The following is a 16,622-nucleotide window of genomic DNA, read 5'->3' as shown; positions in this document are numbered from 1 at the left end:
TCTGAAGTTATTATGTCTATAATGCACTACCATGAGTAAGTGCATTGAAGATTTAACATATCTAAACAAGAAAATACGAATTGCATCTTGATCCAAAATGTAGAGACTTTCTATCCCCATTTATTCCAATTGTAGAGACTTCAGTATACCCATTGCATCCATCGCATATGACTTTGCAGTCAGCCACAGAGAAAATTTCAGCTAATTGCAAAAGAGAACAAATCAAATAGGCCACATATGCTTACCACAGTAAGAATAAAAGGTAAGTAAACAATAATGAGGTATTACAAACAAAAACACGACAGTTTAAACAACAAGCTTACAATACAATCCAATGGCCACTGACAATTAGTCAACATCACCATGAAGAATAAATATTGTCAAAACCACGGAACAGGGCCAAAGTTATCAACTTGAAAAACTGTATACCTTTACATTTACATATCTGAAAAAGAGAGGTTCGAAAATGAATGAACCAGTTGTTCAACTCTATAAACCAAGAGAGAGTAAAAAGAAACAAGAGTAAATCGATGGGATGAGTAGGATGGGACTGGGGACACAGGAACACGGGTGTCACAGGACATAGCGGGTGAACGCCCCCAGCACGGGGCTCAGGGTCATCTCTCAAGAGGTGGCTGCAAAGGGGAGGCCAGGACAGCAGCAGGGCCGGGCCCCGGGTGACAGGAGGACAGGGAGGAGGACTCAGGAGAAGACTGGGGTCCCCAAGATCCCAGGGCCGGGGAACGGCGGGCGCCCCGGCGCTGCCCTCCAGGGCCCGCGAATCCACCTCCCGTGGGGACGGGACCCGCCGCGGGGTGGGAAGGGGAGACGGCGACAAGATCGCGGGCAGAAAGGTCAGGGCGTGGACCGGGCTCCGAGCGATTTTACCGGAAACTGACTCCGACCCGGACCCAGCAGCAGAGCGACTCCTGACTAGGCGGCGCTCCCCGCGACGGCGACAGGGGGATGCCGGGGTTGTCACGGACGCGGGACCCCGCACTCGTGGAGGACGAGCACCGGGACCAACGAGCGAGTTTGAAGTAGAAAGACTGAAACTCACTCCAGGAAACGGCACCCGCGATCTGGGAAATCTGCTTCCGGGTCGACAGGAAAACGCGAGAGCGGGAGGGGCGGGGTCCGAAAGGAGGGGCTTGTGTGGGCGGGGCCTGTAAGGGGGCGCGTGTGTGGGCGGGGCCTGGCCCTCTCGGCCCCGCCCCCAGGGGCGTTCCCGGTCTGCCCGTACTGCCGCCCAGAAAACTGTGGTCTCCGCCTTCGCATCCCCAGGGATGTCTTCGGTATCTGTGCGGTTGCCCTGCGCCCACCCTGCTTCGAGTTCAATGATTGAGATGCTTCACGGTAAAAGCTCAGAGTTAAGGCGCCGCGCATATTGAGTGAGGAGATGTTTCCTTCTCAAAAAATAGAAAACGATTTACGGCCAAAGCGCCGTCTCGGGGAGCGTGTCCTGTGAGCCCGGGGGGCTAAGCGGCTGGGGGTGTGCGGACCCGGGTGCGGGTCCATGCGGGCGGCGGCTGGATCAGGAACGTCTGCGGGTCTGCCAATTAAGACTTTGTTCCTTTTTCTGTGTTTGGTGAGAACTAGAATGTGAACGCCAGACTCGCCCGTGGGAAATGTGAAATTTCAGCCTGACGACCACAGGAGGTAGCTTCCCTGTCTGCGCGCCCCGGGCTCGGGGTCGGGACTTCGCGGGCCGGGGTCTCAGGCTTTGCTGTCAAAGAACAAAATCACTGCTGCTCGTGTGCAATCTAGATCTCCTTTCTCCTTGTTTACGTTTATTTCTATCTCACACGTCTTGAGAATGGTTATCAATTGAAATTCCTTTGAGACAAGTGTGGATGCCACCCTCCAAGTTGCATGTCATTATTTTCTAAATATATTGTAATTTCTCATTTTTATCTTTGTTCGCAGAGTTACCTGAGAGAGTTCTTTTAATGTGAAAAATGAGATATTTCAATCTGTGTTTTTGTTTGCTGTTTCTGAATCTTTTGGGTCAAGTATGGATAATGAGCCTTCTAAAAACCGTGCTGCTTTAGGAGACAGGTGGATTGTACCTTCAACTAATGAAAAGTTAATTTTTTATTACTTCCAGATACATTTGATTGGGATGTCTGTTCTCCCACAGGAACATTAAAAAGCGTAGTAGAACTGTATTATCACGTTTCAATACCTTATTTATACCCTTAAGGAATTCTAATGTGAAATATGTGAGTTAAAAACTCCTTTTCTATTTCCTTTGTAAATTCTGAAGTTCATGCTAGAGGCAGTTTGGCAAGACTAAATCCCAACTATTCATCCTGAAGAAATTTCTCCAAGATTATTTCCAGAGAAGAACCCTTCTGGCTTTCCCATAACTAGTAAAAATTTCTCCAACTTTTGTTTGTTTGTTTTTTTAAATAAGTATTTGGACTCAAATAGATTTAAATTCTGAAAGATAATCTTCTCTTAGGCAGGGGAACAGTAAACACCGTGGGGTTCATATCGGGGGGAGTGGGGGAGCCCTGTCCACTGCTCCTCCAGGTCTGCAGCTCACTTAACCTGAGCTCACCTCACTCCTCTCGGATCTGTGGGGAACTGGACACAGATTAAGGAGCCAGGACTCAGTACAGTTTGGGGATAAGGAATCCAGATATCGGAACCTCTCCCCCATTTAGTTTTTCTTCATCTTCCTCTCTCTTTACAGAGAAGTCAAGCAATATAGTTTTGCCTATGTAAGGCATCTAGCCTCCAGCACACCTTCTCCGTCAAATCTTCTGTGTTCTGCTTTATACGTAATGTGTGGTTGGAGCGGCTAAAAGTCGACTGAAGCGATTCATCTTGGGTGTACACCGGATGCATATTGTTTGGAAATTCCCTGTGACAAGCTAACTCTATAGGATGGATGTCTTAATAAACCTAGACCTGCCCACCCCGTCTCTGAATCTCTATTTCCCTGACTTGGAATTAGATCCAGTGAAAACTGAGGGGTGAAGAGAAGTGAGAGTGCACTGAAGTATAATTTCTTCTATTTATGTTATTATTATTATTAGAATGAAAAAAACATTTTCCAGGCATTCCTTTGAAAAGTTCCGTCACTAAAGAACTAGTCCCTTTTTCAGGAGGAAACACACAGCCCTATATAAGTAAAATGGTTGTAGGATAGCAGTTTCATGAGAATCAGCCAGATGGCCTGATAGATAGGGAGCCCCTCTAGAATGGAATGCAATGTAAGGGAAGCTGTGTCCATATCACCCCAGGGGTGATGATGCCCTCACTCCTCAGGGAGACCCTGGTCCTGGCATATGTGACCATCAAGTGTCCTGACATCTGAGGGAGTGTCCAGCTGAGGGTAGAGATGTGCTGAGATCTTGGCTGGGAGTCAAACTAAGGAATCTTGTAGAATGAAGCAGTTTCTGTGTTTCGTTTAGGACAGTGGAATAAAGGGGCTTGAGTTTGGAGATTTGATTCCCCTGCGTGGGGACTTGACCACATGAGAAGGTTTTAAGTGTAAAGTTGGGGAATATGGTGACTTCCAGTGTTGAAACATTTATTAGGCTTTTGTCCTTCTGAGATTCTGCTGAGATCTTCAGGATGTTCGTGTGCCAAGACTTGTCTCATTCTTTTATGATGAAAACATGTTTATGTTTGGATGCATATGTTAATACCCTATGCCATGTTGGAAGTGAAGAAAACACAACAATCCAGCAGTAGAAACTGGGGGATGAGGAACATAAACACAATGAGTTTGTGATGAAAATCCATTGGCTGATGACCCTCACATCCAGACTCAGATCACACTCTAGGGACCGGTCCAGTGGCACAGCAGTGAAATTCGCATGTTCCGCTTCTTGGTGGCCTAGGGTTCACCAGTTCGGATACCAGGTGTGGACGTGGAACCGCTTGGCAAAAGCCATTCTGTGGTAGCGTCCCACATATAAAATAGAGGAAGATGGGCATGGATGTTAGCTTTGGGCCAGTCTTCCTCAGCAAAAAGAGGAAGATTGGCAGTAGTTAGCTCAGGGCTAATCTTCCTCAAAAAAAAAAAAAAAAAAGAGATCACACTCTAGAGGCCTCAGAGCCCTGCGTCGTGGGGGATCTCAAGTCATTTCCAGTACACGCCCTCATGCACAGAGCAACACAGACTCACCCACAAACACCAGGATGCTGTGGTCTCCAGCACCACATCTCTGTTCAGGATCCTCAAAGAAGGGATCAGAATGTCCAAGTACTCCTGAGGGAAGTTCATGGTCAGTCTTTGAAGTTGACTCCTTCCTGAAAGAGCATGCATTCCTGCTCAGTCAGGGATCATTTCATTATAGTATTTATGGAGAAATAATGAGTTTGGCAGATGGAGGAAGGAATGCAAGTTGGCTCTGGAATTGTTGACAGTTTCAGGATTCCAAAGAATTCAGTCAAGTTTTACGGTACCTACTGGTGTGTCCGCATCAGCTCTCTTGTGAATAGGAGGCTTTGCAAACCCAAACACTGATGTCACACTGCAATTTCTTGTAAGATGCTTTGATATGTCCTCTGATCAGGGCAGGCAATGAAAACTGCAGTCAGCATGGGTGGAAGTGGGGGAGTGGCTGAGGAACAAGCCCTGATGGCCAAGTCTGCGCCTGATTTGTGGATACCCACTGATGCCCAGTGACATCCGGCCATGCATGTGCACAGGACACTGATTGGCCTATGCCCCTCACAGAACCAAACTCTGCCCACCACAGCACCTGCATGAGGGGAGTTTCCAGCTCAAATCCTGCACATGTGCCCAAAGATCTCCTAGGAAAGCCCCACCTCTCCCAGTCCCAGTATCTTCAGCAGTAACATGGTTTTTTCCCTAACTGGGGCTCCAGATCACTTGACCAGTGACATGATGCTACGGACTAAATTGTGTCCCCCAAAACTCATATAGCGAAGCCCTGACCCCCGCCCCCCCACCGCCGTGTGATGGTGATTGGAGAAAGGGTCTCTGGGAGGTAATTAGGGTTAAATGAGGTCATGAGGGTGTCGGAGGAGGTCGCTGAGAGGACTTGACTGCTAGTTGACCCATGAACTGGACCTGGGCAATCAGAGGTTCCTCATCCCCTCCCCTGTGCTTGGAATGTAACTTCTGCCCACTGTGCCCACACTAGGAGCCACTTCAAGGAGTCAGCCTTGAGAGAGTAATGTGTTGAGACTGTCTGGATGATGTACATGACAGAACCCCGTTAAGGCCTCTATGTAAACTCTTAAGATTCTGGCAGGTGGGTGCAGAGGTCTACTCGTCTTGCGGCCACTCAGGACAAGCCTCATATGTATGTTCCCTTGTTTATTAAACCTGCCACCTACCAATGTGGAGTGGTCTGCCTCTTTCTTTGGTCTCACCCTGCCTCCATGTATGGGGGCCAGTTTCAAATTTCACCAGGGAACTCCCGAGATTTCGAAACAACAAAGGTGGGACCTTCATTTGGGGATCAGTACCCTTGTGAGAGGAAGAGAGGGATTGCTGTCTCTCTCTCCAAGCATGAACAAAGAAACCACATTAGCACACAGCATGATAGCCATAGTGACTGCCTGCCAGCCAAGAGAAGAGGCCTCAGCATGAAACCTGTCTTGCCAGCACCTTGATCTTGAGCTTCCCGGCTTCCAGAACTGTGAGAAATAATTTCCTGTTGTTTAAGACACCTAGTTTAAGGTATTTTGTTATGACAGCATAAACAGACTAAGACAGATTTGGGTAATGAATAAAGACTTGGATCATTCTACCAGGTAAGGAATTCCGACCAGCTGAGGTGCATGCTAAAGAAAAAGGGAGTACAGAATGAGTAGTGGAAGAAGGTAAGTATAAATACCAGCTATGACCACATGACCAGTTACAGAAACAAGGACTTGTTGTTGTTGTATTTCCTCCTCATTTTGTCATGAATGTATACTATACATATATATATGGCAAATGTCTATGTTTTCTTCATTCTCTTATTCTCTTATCCTGTATCATAAGATGTACTGACTTTATGTCATGGTATTTAAGTATTGTTAATGTTACATCCTGGCATTTAAGTTATAGTATATCAAGGAGAAGAGTAAACATCACTCATGGATTTTGCATCTTCTTCTGGGGACAGAGCTTGTGCATTTTCAGTTGTATAAAGGATAGTGCATCATATTAAGCAGAATTATGACCTGTTGTCTTTATCTGGAGATTAAGTCTGACTTAAGGAGATGCATATTGGTGCCAAGTTGACAAGGGATGAACTTGGGATGGTTAATTTTATTCTTCAACTTGCTTGGGCTACGGGGTGCCCAGATGTTTGGTTAAATATTACTCTGGCTATGTCTGTGGGGGTGTTTCCCAATGAGAGTAGCAATTACATTAGTAAACTGAGTAAAGCAGACCGCCCTCTCGAATGTGGGTGGTCCTCATCAAATTCTTTGAAAGCCTGAGTAAAACAACAGCCTGAGCAAGAGACAATTTGTTCTCTCTCTGCCTTTTGTCTTTAAGCAGGGACATCCATCAATATTCACCTGCCTTTGGATTTTGACTGGAATTTCTACTGTGGGAGGTCAGAATTTGCCATCCACCCCAAATGTGTCTCTTTGACTTGATTATTTTCAAGAAAAAAAAGACTTTGCAAGAAACTTTGGCCATCCCCCTAACTGCCTAAAAGAATTTAAGATAAAAGGCTTGTTCCAGGAAGGAGCTATCACTGTGGGTTACTATAGTGTAATATGAACTAGGTGTGATAGACAGGGAGGAACCTAACAAGGGCTTTTAATCTTCTTTAATCTTCTCCATCTCTCCTTGTCTTTGCAAGGCATGGGCAACATTTGTTTATCAAACATTTGTTTTTCCATCTGCATGTGAATTGCCTTCCTCCCTTTTGAAGTCCAAAACCACTACCCCCAACATCCTCCTTTGTCTTTAGCTGGTGATAGTATTTAAGGTGGTGGCTTTGGCCATTCTGTTGAGTTACTCAGTTTTCCTGGGTTTCTCCCATGTATGCATGTCATTAAACTTTGATTTTCTCCCGTTATTCTGTCTGATGTCAACTTAATTCTTCGACCAGCCAGATGGACCTAGAGGGTGAAGGAATAGTTCTTCCCTGTCTACACCACCATCAGCTCCCTGGACTTTGCAGCCTCCATAATCTTGGGAGCCAATTTCATATAATAAATTTCTTTAGATAGATAGATAGATGTTGATACTGATATATAGATAGGTATTATAGATATAAATATATAGAACCTATTGGTTCTGTTTCTCTGGAGAACCTTGACTAAGATCAGAGCACAGCTCTACTCCAAGCAGAATTTGTAGCATAACACCATTATTCCATCAGTTCTGCTATGTTCCCTACATATCCTTGCTTGCTTTCCCTCCGTTACACCTCTTCTTTCCTTGCATGGGATGCATATCATATTACTAACTGCCAGAGTCCAGGAGAATGAAGTCAGATGAAGTATGACAGTTTCCAACACAGTCCCTTGTACACAGTGTCCACTAACAAATGTGTGAACACACAGTAGATGCTCGATAAAATTTGCTTAAATGAATAAATGTATGTTATTTCCCAAGTGCTATCTTTCTCAGACACTATTGCCATCGCTTCTCTCAATTTACTAAAGATCAGAAAATAATGTGATCTTTTGGGGAGATAATGGGTGATCTTCACTGAAACCAACTGTGTTTGTATTGAGATATGATGGTTGGGTATCAGAAGCTTGTGTGTGATGTGCTTGCTTTTCCTAGCTTAGTGCTGCTGGGAGTGGGGTCTGGAGGAATTACCATAACCCTTACCAGGGATCTTGTTAAAAATGCAAATTCAGGGGCCGGCCAGGTGGTGCAGCAGTTAAGTTTGCACGTTCCACTTCTCAGCAGCCCGGGGTTTGCTGGTTCGGATCCCGGGTGTGGACATGGCACCGCTTGGTAAGCCATGCTGTGGTATGTGTTTCACATATAAAGTAGAGAAGGATGGGTATGGACGTTAGCTCAGGGCCAGTCTTCCTTAGCGAAAAAAGAGGAGGATTGGCAGCAGATGTTAGCTCAGGGCTAATCTTCCTCAAAAAGAAAAAATGCCAATTCATAGGTCCACCAAAACTTGTAGAATCATAATTTCCTAGATCCCAAGAACCTGGGATCTCTAAGAGATTTGTATGTACATTACATTTTGAGAAGCAACATTTAGCTAAATGGTTCTTAACCCTGGTTTCCCATTGAGTGACTTGGGTAGTTTAAAGAAATACCATCACCCCAGAAATGATGTCACTCAGTTGGTGGTGGGGTCTAGCATCTCAACGTTTGCTGCACATTAGAATTAGAATTATCTGGAGAATTAACAACCCCAATGGCCAGACCTCACTCAGGCCCCACTAAACTTTTATCCTCCTCCTTAAGTGTGTCATCCCAGGGTTTGCACACAACATCCGAAGTTCACCATCTTCCTTCTCATGGTTGGTTTTCTTTTACATCCTGCTTCCTGATTTTCCTTATGGAACTATTTTCTTTGTGCAAATCTAGAACTCTGAATGTAAATGACCCCAACAGACCTGATATTGGTAGCTTTTCATTTACCTTGAGGAGATTGTACTCTGATCTCACATCTCCTTAGGTTTTTTATTATTATTATTGTTTGTAGTAGCGTTAGTGTTAATGTCACTATGATGGGCATCTCTATTGTTATTGTTGTAATTCATTCTTAGTATTACACTATTATGGATTTTTTTTTTTTGCATGTTGTTATACAACATTGAATAGAGTTTCCCTGTTTATGAAGAGTGTCCAGTTTACTGGAGACCATTACAGAGGGTTCCCCAAAAGGTCTACATACATACACACTGATGCTCCTGGATTCCAGCTGTACCCCTTGGCCCTCTCTTGTAAGACAAGCCTACTCTATCATTCCAAGGCCCCTCTGGAGGCATGTACCTGCCTGTGCTGTGAGTGGAGCCCCTTATAGGATGCCCTTAGTCTTAGCCAGTGAACAGAAGCCCCAACTAAGACCCTGCATTAAGCCCCAGCATTGCCTCAGCCCTGACTGCCTGGATGCCCCCTGCCAGCTGTTCCTCACAGAACCCTGAGAGTCCAGACATCTTTCTCCTACATATCTCAGCAGGGGCTAAAGGAAGGCATCATCAACAGTTGTTCCCTGACCAGCAGGGGGCGAAACAGGCCAACACGAGTGGACTGTCCATCAGGACATGGACTTCTTGATGACTCAGAACATTCTGCACTTGCTCAGGCTGGAGGGTCACCATCTCCATGCCTTCTAGTGCAGTGCCAGCATTTCCAGGACACCAGAAGGTACTTAGAATATTCCCAGAGACTAGGGGGACCTTGGATGCACATGTGCCTCAAGTGTTGAGATGGCAGTTTCTGGGCTGTGAGCCAACATGGAAAATTCTAAGGAGGCACATGCTTGTGTAGATAATCTGTCCATAATTTCCAGGAGAGAAAGAGCAGTTCCTACAACCCTGAGTAGAATTAGAAAACTTTGTGATGGCTCTGGCAGTTCAAGGACTCCCTCGCTGAGGCATCAAGGCCAGAACAAGAGGTTGATGGCACCTCCAGGGGACTTGCAAATTTTAGGGGCTCAGGAAAATCAAGGGCCACATCCCTCTGGACTCCATGACATCACGAACCATTCCCTGCCTACAGAGGGGTCTCAGGCATGCCATCATTTACAACTTGTCCATGCCTGCAGCAACAGATCCTTTGCCCCTGAGTTGACTTAGAAAATTCTCTGGTGACTCTGATGGGCCAAGGACACTTTCACTGGGGTTTGCAGGCCAGCAAAGGTGGTTGCTGGGTCCTCGAGAATACTGCTAAATATGTCCAGAGGCTCTGGTCATACGAGGACACCCAGGAGAGAGAGTGAGAACCTGGGAGCAGCTGCATGTATGCATGTCTATAATCACCTTCAGTAAATCAAACAGCCTTCATAAATAGAGAGACTATTCAATGTTACATAACCACCACAAAAATGATCCGAGATAAGAATGGCAATAATAAAAATGATAACAACCCAAACTATCATGATGATGCATAAATTAGCATAGATATTAATAATCTTAATAATTATGGTACTATTAAACTAAGGATGCAGAGATTATAGTACAGATTCCTCTAAGTGAATAACAAGCCACTGCTATTGGGCTACATGGGGGTAGTTTGCAGGCCAAGTCCTAGGATTGCACCATGAAATGTTTTCCATGATTGCAAACTTGAGCCACAGGAGGAAAAAGATAAACAATTCTCCAAAGGGCATGGGTGAGCACAGGGACTCATGTATGAACCCCTGGAGGAGAGGAATATTGGGCAGAGGTCGAAGGACACTCAGCAGCTTTCAGTGATTTGGCCAGATGGCTGGTTGGGTGGGGCTCCCTGCAAGGAAGGCAGGGACTCCAGAGCCACATGCTTCTCACATTGCAGGCGGAAGCACTGCCTTCATGGAACTATAAACCCACCACTACCTCAGCCCTCTCCACCTGCCTGCCCTCTGCCATCTGATCTGCCAGGGTCCCTATGGTGACGACATCTAGGTTCCTTATCTCTGCCTGCATCGGTCGGAGGGCATGAGCTTCTGTGCTCCTTGGCCAGCAGGGGGCGACATGGGCCGGCAGCAGTGGTTCCTCCAGGTCCCTGGAAGATTCAAGAGAATTCTGGTGTTGCTCAGGAGGGTGGTCACCCTTTCCATGCCTTTCAGTGCAGCTAAAGCCTTCCCTGTATACTCAAGGGGACTTAGACCATTTCCAGAACCCGAGTCATCGCAGGACACCTCCATGTGCACCCTTTGTCACAGACGCACAGCAGCTCCTTAGCAAATTTTGAGGGAGCTCTGGTGGGCCTGGGACAGCCTCCCCTACCATTCCAAGTAGGAATCCCTGGTCTGGCCCCCAGAGATGATTTAGAAAAATTGCCCAAGTCTCAGGAGGGTCACAGACGCTATTCGCCATCTTCCCTGCAGTCAGGAGCGGTTTCTGGGCCCCGGAGTTGACTTAGAAAGTTTTGCGGTGACTCTGGCAGGGCAGGGATGGCCTCGCTTTGGCCTGCAGTCCGGGACAAGTGGTCACTGGGCCCTCGAGGGTACTTCTAAATGTTTCCAGAGGCTGAGACTAGAGAGGGATGCTCTCCGCGAATCTCCCCTGCCAGCCTGAGCTCGTCCTCGCCTCCAGAGCGGACTTGAACATTTCAGGAAACTCATCAGTTTCAGGAGTTTTGTCAGAGAAAGTGTGTTTCTGGGCCAACTCAGGGACCCAGGAAGTGCTCTTGCCCTCCTGGAAGGCTGGAGAGAGGTTCCTGCCCACCTGAGTCTTTGCAGAATTTTCTATCCTCAGGACCTGATATTTCTGAAATAGATGCAAAGGGGCAGCAGTTTACAAAGCCCACCTGAGCCTCTGGAAATGTTCTATGTTTCCTTGGGTACCAGAGAAATGCTGGAGCAGTACTGGAAGGTAAGGAGATTGGGATCTGCCAGCCCTGGCTTGGCTGGGTCTGAAGGATCTTCTTTCAAGATGGCTCACTCAGGGGCCAGCCCCGTGGCCAAGTGGTTTAGTTCGCTCCACTCCAGCGGCCAAGGGTTTCGCCGTTTCAGATCCTGGACGTGGACATGGCACCACTCATCAGGCCATGTTGAGGCGGCATCCCGCATACCACAACTAGAGGCACTCACAACTAGAATATACAACCATGTACCAGGGAACTTTGGGGAGAAGAAGGTAAAAAAAAGAAAGAAAATTGGCAACAGATGTTAGCTCAGGGGCCAATCTTTAAAAAAAAAAGTTGGCTCAGTCATGTGGCTATTAACAAGAGGGCTTTGTTCCTTACCCTGTGGACACTTCCAAAGAAGGCTTGAGTATCTTCATGAAGTGTAAGCTGCTTTGACCCATAGTGAAGGTTTCAAAAACATAAGACTGAAACTGTAATATCTCTTATGACCTAGCCTCAGAACTTACAATCCAACATTTCTGCAAAATCCTGTTCGTTACAGAAGTCAGCCCTCATCGGTATGGAAGGAATCTGCATAAGGGTATAAACACCAGGATGGAGATCCTTAAGAGTCATTTCGGAGGCTGGCTACCAGTTGAACTTCATTTACTATCCCAGATCTTAATAAATGTTGTTACTGTTTACTTAGGCATTCAGGTTAAAAATACTGGATTCCTGGGGCCGGCCCCGTGACCGAGTGGTTATGTTTGTGCACTCCGCTTCGGCGGCCCAGGGTGTCGCCAGTTCGGATCCTGGACGCGGACATGGCACTGCTCATTAGGCCACGTTGAGGTGGCATCCACACATGCCACAACTAGAAGGACCCACAACTAAAATATACAACTATGTACTTGGGGGATTTGGGGAGAAAAAGCAGAAAAAAAAAAAGAAGATTGGCAACAGTTGTTAGCTCAGGTGCCAATCTTTAGAAAAAAAAATACTGGATTCCTCATATTCTCTCACCTTCTTTCTATATGTCATTATGCCCCTATAATTTGTATCTCAAACCTTTTCCCTCCCTTTTCTCCTTACACTCACATTGCTTTAGTTTGGAGCCTCATCTAGTCACTGTTACAGTAATAGTCTTCTCCCAAATAGATCACTTTTGTCAGTTTAATTAATCACCCAGGACAATTCTTGAGTATTCTTTATAAAACTGGAATCTAATTTTGCATGGATTAAGGTGTATGCTTCACTCTCCTGCGATGCATACACATGTGCATGTGTACACACTCACACACACACTCTATGTTGTTCTCAGTTATAACAGCCCAACATGAGATTTATACTAAGAGAAGAGAATTTAGCATACTCTAATAGTAGAGCCAGAAGGAGAAGCTTGGAGATGATCTAAATCAATATTTTCCAATGTGTATTCCAGAATAAATTTCAGAATGATTACCTGGGAAATTTGTTAAAAATGCAGACTTCTGGTTCCACTCCACCCTAGCAAACTAAAATTTTCTGGAGTGAGTCTAAATGTCTGCATTTGAAAGCAACTTTCCCAGTCAATTTTATGCACAATAATGAAGGAGAGTCCCCCCATCCAGATTCAATAGATCTAAATCTATATAGGTGCTATTGACAATTTTCCGGCCCATGTCAATACCTCTAGTTCATAGCAGGACTAGGGAATTAGAGCTTAATCCAAAACTCATGCTTCCATGTTCAGTGGCATTTCACTGCTCTGCATTGTTTCACTCGATGAGGAGGATTTGAGAGTAAATAACCACATGATTCAAATTCCTCCTCAGCTCTGAGGAGCAAAGCATGGCTGTAGCAAGTAGAAAGCTCACACGTTAGTGGTGGAGGTAAAGATACGTTGAGCAAACATACACTGTGGTAAGCACTATACCATGAGCAAAACACTGGAGGCCTTCAGGCCAGGAGTGAGTGGAGGGATTAATTATTAGTAGAGCTATAAAGCCTGGGAAGTATTCACTAACAAAATGTCTAGTCGCTAACTAAACCGACTGGTTTCTCAGCATAGCCTGACTCATTGTAACTTAATATAAATAGCTCTTTGCTCATAAACTTTAATCTGTTGCCAAGGTGTTTGCAGTTTATGTTCCCATTTAACAATGTTTTCTGGTCAAAACTGTGCACCCACATCCTCCTAATGAACCGAGTGTCCAACAAAACAAGGATTCTCGGTCTCCTTATGAAGGCCGTTCTGTTTGCATAGAACACCTCCATCCACGAATCTCCCTAATGAGGTACAGAAGGGCACTTATTATCCAGACAAAGACATTCCGCTGGCGCTAGAGAACCGCAGACGGAAGTTTTCTCTGCCTCTTGGAAATGCGGCCAAGCTTTCTCCTCTCTTCAGGCAGGAGGATTGCTGTCTTCATTTATACCATTCTCTTCTTTATGAGCCAAGTGCTCCCAGGTAACAAACTTTGCTAAAGCTTTGGTAAGAGTAGAATGCCTGCAACCTTATGGGGATCCAGTACTCAGAGCAAAGTCACTATCACTCATGCCCTGAGGAAGGGTCTCACAGGAAATCTGGAAGACCCCCTGGCTGAGAGACCTGTAGCCACCTGACTCCTTAGTTCTCCATAGTAACTCTCAGTTAGAGGAAATGAAGTCAGGGGTGTTTCAAGTGCTTAAAACCTTTGCTCCATCACTAAAGATGAATTTAATTAGGCAATTTACTAGCAGTTTCTAGATCTAGATAACAAAAAATGAGGCATTATTCTACTAAATCTTGGTCTCCAAAATGCCTCTACTTACTTTTGGCAAAAGTTAGTATCCTAAGATGCTAGCATAAGAGCTATGCCAAAGCTATAGGAGCCCAGGTAGAGGGATTGCTGAGGGGGTTTCCTTGAAAGCCTCCCTCTGAATCTACAAAATCTCCAACCTATTGCCCATTAATACTGTTGGTTCCCCCAGGCTAGATTCTGTCCCTTGAGGGTTCATCCAAACCCCTGGCTTTTCCTCTTCCTTTTCAACATCTAGTCTTCTAAAGGAGAACTTAAACACTGGAGTCAGAGAGGATACCGCAAAGGAGCATGGCCTCCTGCATTCACATGCAAACATGGATCACTGTGTAAGGTACCTGCACAGATATAGCTGGGTGCTTCTCCTTGCTTTCACCAAAGAAGTGACAAGACACCCAAAATAGATCAGGAAAATCCCTATAACTCTTGGACATGTAGATCCAAGGAGGATTAGGCAATTTATTGCTCCATATAGAGTGAAATATCTTCTTATCTTTTCCTGAGAATTCAGGGCCGCAAGAGTTGGGAAGTCATAAATGTGTGAATGTGGACAATCCTCTTACATTTTAAGGAACTCTTGATTGCTTGGCTTTATGTGGTTTCCAAAAGGACACTTCCCAAAATTTCCAGCAGAAAATATAATGAGTGGCGTGTGTATTCTTGGTGAGTCCAGACTTTCCTGTCTAAATCTGTTTTGAAGGACTGCTTACTGCTAATGGGTAGATGGTACTTCAGGTTTGGGAGCAGGGGCAGCTTGTAAGGCAATTCCAACTTTGCTTCAGGAGAACTAATCTGGAAGAAATAGAGGGGAACAATTGAAGTAGGAGAGATTAGAAGTGGGAACACAGTTTATCAGATATTTGTTAAGCATCCACTGTCTTTGAGGCCCTCACTAGGAAGTAGGCTACAAAGAAAAACAGATATGATGGCCCTTCACTCCCAAGTAGTCATAGGCCAGTTACTCTGATTGCTATAGAGTCCGGGGACGAGTCAACAAGCCCCCAAAATAGAGCACTGGCACAAGGATGAAGAAGTTTCATAAGTGAGAGCTACAAGAGCAATAAAATATGACCAACAGAAAGATAAAAGGCAAGAGAAACACAAGGTTTGAAAACTTAAGGCACTTAGTCTTAAAGGATCTGATGGTAGGAACGGGCTCCAGGAGGGAAGTCATGGGCTCAGTTCAGTACAAGAGTGTTTCAGGCCATCTACGCAAGGTTTGCATCTGTATCTTTCCCTCAGTAACAGTTTGTGTGTGCGTGTTTGTGTGTGCATGTGTGTGCACTTGCATATGTGTTAAGTATATACACTACCCTACGCTTCATAAGGTCTTTGGGATGCATGACAGACTGGTGTGGAACTATACCCCCAGGGCGGGGGTTAATTAAGCTACCCCATCCCATTATGAAGAGCTGATATATCAGAAACTCACTGAATACTTTATGAATTAACTTGAAAATGCTTTTCTCTTTTCTTTCTTTTTCTTTTTTTTCTTTTTTTTTTGTGAGGAAGATTAGCTCTGAGCTAACTGCTGCCAATCCTCCTCTTTTTGCTGAGGAAGACTGGCCCTGAGCTAACATCCGTGCCCATCTTCCTCTACTTTTATATGTGGGACGCCTACCACAGCATGGCTTTTGCCAAGCAGTGCCATGTCCGCACCTGGGATCCGAACCGGTGAACCCCAGGCCACCGAGAAGCAGAACGTGCTAACCTAACCGCTGTGTCACCGGGCCGGCCCCCCAAATTTTTAAACTTCCAAATTTTGCAAACTAATTTGTTTTTTGCTTTCATTGTCACTCAACCAAAATAAAGAAAAACAGTATGATGATTAGAAAGCAGAGGCAAAGCATTACTTACAGCCAAAATGGAATGCACCAAGACTAGAGGAGGAAAAATGGGACACTAATAAAGACAGCACAGTCTGCGGGGGTGTGGAGGGGAGCAGGCTCTCTCCTGCTATCCTTTGGTGGCCGTGGGCAGGTTTTCTTTTGGCAGTCTGGGAGAGGAGAGGAGGATATAAAGAGGCAAGAGGAGAAACAGAATGGAGCTGAGGACACACAGCTTCACCTCTGCCCCTCTCCTCTCCCGCACTAAATTGCTAGGTGACTAGGGCACAAGCAGCTTCCTTTCCCTCGGTCTCATTTCCTCATCTGTAGGAAAACTAATTAGATAAGATTAGCTATTGTGTTCATTGCAATTCTAACTTTTGTTTCCCAAGCAAAGAGTGAGAAAGGACAGTGTGCCCACAATATGTAAAATACAAGATTCACTAGCAAAGAACTGATAAAAACAAAAACATAAGAAAAATGCCTTTAATGTGACCTGGATTCTTATACACGCCTGACAGTACATCATGTTTTTACAAAGCTCCTTTGTGATTTGGAAATTGAATGCTCAGTAGTCAGCTGCAGCAAAACGGCACACATAATTCCAAGACGTGAGCC

The 16,622-nt window shown here is 45.4% G+C and overlaps 1 long non-coding RNA gene across 2 annotated transcripts; it reads left to right on the top strand.

Annotated features, from left to right (window-relative positions):
• The first annotated feature begins 1,255 nt into the window (after positions 1-1,255).
• On the top strand, positions 1,256-2,873 carry LOC124231838 (uncharacterized). Of its 2 annotated transcripts, none has more exons than XR_006886697.1 (3): positions 1,256-1,356; positions 1,600-1,659; positions 2,699-2,873. It is a non-coding gene; the product is annotated as an uncharacterized LOC124231838 (long non-coding RNA). The 2 variants fall into 2 exon arrangements; XR_006886696.1 differs by having other exon boundaries at positions 1,268-1,356; positions 1,594-1,659.
• Positions 2,874-16,622: the final 13,749 nt, after the last annotated feature.

This window comes from Equus quagga, chromosome 22 (assembly GCF_021613505.1).
Source record: "Equus quagga isolate Etosha38 chromosome 22, UCLA_HA_Equagga_1.0, whole genome shotgun sequence".
NCBI classification, from domain to species: domain Eukaryota; kingdom Metazoa; phylum Chordata; class Mammalia; order Perissodactyla; family Equidae; genus Equus; species Equus quagga.
Note: the sequence above shows the minus strand (reverse complement) of the source record. Positions and strands in the feature narration are given on the sequence as shown.